The 3,416-nt window shown below is 48.1% G+C and overlaps 1 pseudogene; it reads right to left on the bottom strand.

Moving 5' to 3' along the window:
• Positions 1 to 2,108: 2,108 nt before the first annotated feature.
• On the bottom strand, positions 2,109 to 3,048 carry LOC118675720 (annotated as a pseudogene).
• Positions 3,049 to 3,416: the final 368 nt, after the last annotated feature.

Here is a 3,416-nt window from a genome sequence, read left to right as displayed (position 1 = left end):
AATCACCCCTGACCACACCTTTGCCAGCCTGATCGACACCTAACTGCTCCCCTGCCAGCCCAATTGCCCCCAACTGTCCTCCCCTGCCAACTGGTCACCCCCAACTGCCCTCCCCTACAGGCCTGGTCCTCCCCAACTGCCATACCCTGCTGGCCTGGTCACCCCTAACTGCCCTCTTCTGCTGACCTGGTTGTCCCCAACTGCTTTCCTCTGCAGGCCTGGTCATTCCCAACTGCCCTCCTCTGCAAGCCTGGTCACCCACAACTGCCCTCCCCTGACAGCCTGGTCACCCACAACTGCCCTCCCCTGCTGGCCATCTTGTGGCAGCCATCTTTTGACCACATGGGGGTGACCATCTTGTGCAATGGCATGACAGTCAATTTGCATATTACCTCTTTATTATATAGGATAAGGCAGAATATGAAGAATCTCTCCCTCCCCCTCTCTCTCTCTCTCTCTCTCTCTCTCTCTCTCTCTCTCTCTCACACACACACACACACACACACACACACACACACAAGCATGCATGCATGCCCATGTACACACACATTAATATAGATACACTAATTCTAAATTCTAAAAATTAGATGAGCCCTACCTGGTTTAGCTCAATGGATAGAACGTCGGCCTGTGGACTGAAAGATTCCAGGTTTGATTCCAGTCATGGGCACATGCCTGGGTTGTGGGCTCGATCCCCAGTGAGGGTCATGCAGGAGGCAGCCAATCAATGATTCTCATCATTGATATTTCTATCTCTCTCTCCCTCTTTCTTCCTCTCTGAAATAAATAAAAATATTTTTTTAATTAGATGAGAGGAGGAATCTCAATAGGAGCATGTCTGCTTCCTGAATGCCTTTTTGTTATTTGTGGTTATTCCATTGACCAAACACCACCACCAAATATATATACACTAGAGGCCCAGTGCACAAAAATGTGTGCACTCGTGGGGGTCCCTCAGCCCGGCCTGTGCCCTCTTGCAGTCTGGGAACCCTCGGGAGATGTCAACCTGCAGGCTTAGGCCCACTTCCTGAGGGGATCAGGCCTAAGCTGGCAGTCAGACATCCCTCTGGCAGCCTGGAAGCCCTCGGGGGATGTCCACTTGACAGTTGGGAGCAGGCCTAAGCTGCAGTTGGACATTCTTAGCAGTGCTGAGGAGGCGGGAGAGGCTCCCACCACCACCGCTGTGCTGGCAGCCATCAGCCTGGCTTGTGGCTGAGCAGAGCTCCCTCTGTGGGAGTGCATTGACCACCAGAGGGCATCTCCTGCATTGAGCATCTGCCCCCTGGTGGTCAGTGTGTGTCATAGTGACCAGTCATTCCCAGTCATTCTGCTGTTAGAGTCCATTTGCATATTACCATTTTATTATATAGGATAGAGGCCTGGTACACGAATGGGGGCCAGCTGGTTTGCTCTGTAGGATGTCCCGGATCAGAGTGGGGGTCCCGCAGGGGTACCTGGCAGCCTGGGTGAGGGCTGATGGCTGTTTGCAGGCTGGTCAAGCTCCCTAGTGGGGACCCTCACCCCATGGAGGTGTGGCCAGCCTGGTTGAGGGCCTGATGCCCATTTTCAGGCTGGCCACGCCCCCCAGTGACCCAAGATCCCAGACTCTCCTTTTTTTCAGCAGGTATCTGGGATTTATTTATCTTCTATAATTGAAACTTTGTAGCCTTGAGTGGAGCCCAGTGCCAGCCAGGGCAGGTGGAAAGCTTGGCTTCCTCTATCGCCGGAGGCAACCCAAGCTTCCTGTTTGCTCCAGTTCTGTGGCCACAGCCATCTTTGTGATGGAGTGATGGAGTGATGGTTAATTTGCATATTAGTCTTTTATTATATAGGATAAGATCTGCTGGCACTATGGGACAGTCTCACACTTGATCAACCAAAACATTGTGCTCTGCAGTCTATTTGCAGCTAGACTGTACCACATTGAAAACTGGATGAGTTGTCTAAGTGTCAGAGGTAGGGAGAGGTCAGCTGGCATTTTGGATCTCAATAGAAGTTGCAGAGATGCTGGAGAGGCCTGAGTCACCAGTCACTTTATTTTTATTTATGTATTTTTTGACATAGAACAACATTTGTATTACGTGAGCTAAGATCAAAGGGAAGAGGATTTACTTGCCTTTCTGGACCTTGGTTTTCCTCAAGTAGAAATCCATCTCCTTGCCCTCTAGCACATAGCAATTTGTGTGGCCACATTGGCCTGGTCTTGAATTAATGCATGCAAGAAGCTTGCCATGCTGGAACTGCTCATCTAGAAGACTGCTGATATTGGCATTCTTTTTCTTTCAGCATGTTTCCTTTAAATTCTCTTTGATTGTTTTTGGTGTGTGTTTTTTTGTTTTGTTTTGTTTTTTGCTTAAAATCTCTTCCTCCTCAGGAGTCAGCTTGGCCCTCTTCTTGTGGCCCAGGGGCAGTGCCTAATGGGACTTGTGCCACTGTCAGTACTGTGTGCTGTCACTGAGCATGATGCAGATCTTAACTAGGGTCTTGGTGCAGACCAGCTCATTGTTGGATGAACTGTAGCTGTAGTCCACATAAATAACCCTTGTTTTTATGAGTCCAACATTATGAGCTCCAGGAGAAGTTGCCCACATCCAGCTTCAAGGCATGGTACTTCTTGTTGCCTCCAGCACCTAGACCAGTGATGGCGAACCTTTTGAGCTCGGCGTGTCAGCATTTTGAAAAACCCTAACTTAACTCTGGTGCCATGTCACATATAGAAATTTTTTGATATTTGCAACCATAGTAAAACAAATATTTATATTTTTGATATTTATTTTATATATTTAAATGCCATTTAATAGAGAAAAATCAACCAAAAAAATGAGTTCACATGTCACCTCTGACACGTGTGTCATAGGTTCACTTTCACTGACCTAGACTGTGTGTATACAGTGGGGACCAATCTCAGTGCTGGCAGCAGGGTGCCCCTGCTCATATTTTCGCTTCCTGTGGTAGGGCTTTCTCTTGCCCCAATTGTGCATGCCTGTGCCAGTTTTCCTGAGAGATGCCTGTGGCTGAGTTCCAGGTCCAAAGAGAGCTTAATTTCATTATAACCCAGGAAACTTAAGTTGGAGCGAGCTTTTCCTTAGGAAAACACACACACACACACACACACACACACACACTCAAATTGACCACCAGGTACAACTTTGTTTCTCTCCAGTGGAAAAAGTATCATCAAAAACACATTTTAGAGAGAAACCAAGATGGTGGCATAGGTAAACACTGGAAATTGCTGCCTCGCACAACCACTTCAAAACTACAACTAAAGACCAAACAGATATCACTCAGAGCCACAGGAAGGCTGGATGAGTGGAAATTCTACAACTAGAAGGAAAGAGAAAAGCACACTGAGACTCAGGAGGTGCGGAAGTAAAGTGCAGAGGTACGGAGGTGCGCGTGCACGGAAAGGGCTG

Source organism: Myotis myotis, unplaced genomic scaffold (genome assembly GCF_014108235.1).
Source record: "Myotis myotis isolate mMyoMyo1 unplaced genomic scaffold, mMyoMyo1.p scaffold_m19_p_2, whole genome shotgun sequence".
NCBI classification, from domain to species: domain Eukaryota; kingdom Metazoa; phylum Chordata; class Mammalia; order Chiroptera; family Vespertilionidae; genus Myotis; species Myotis myotis.
This window is presented reverse-complemented; position numbering and strand designations above follow the sequence as displayed.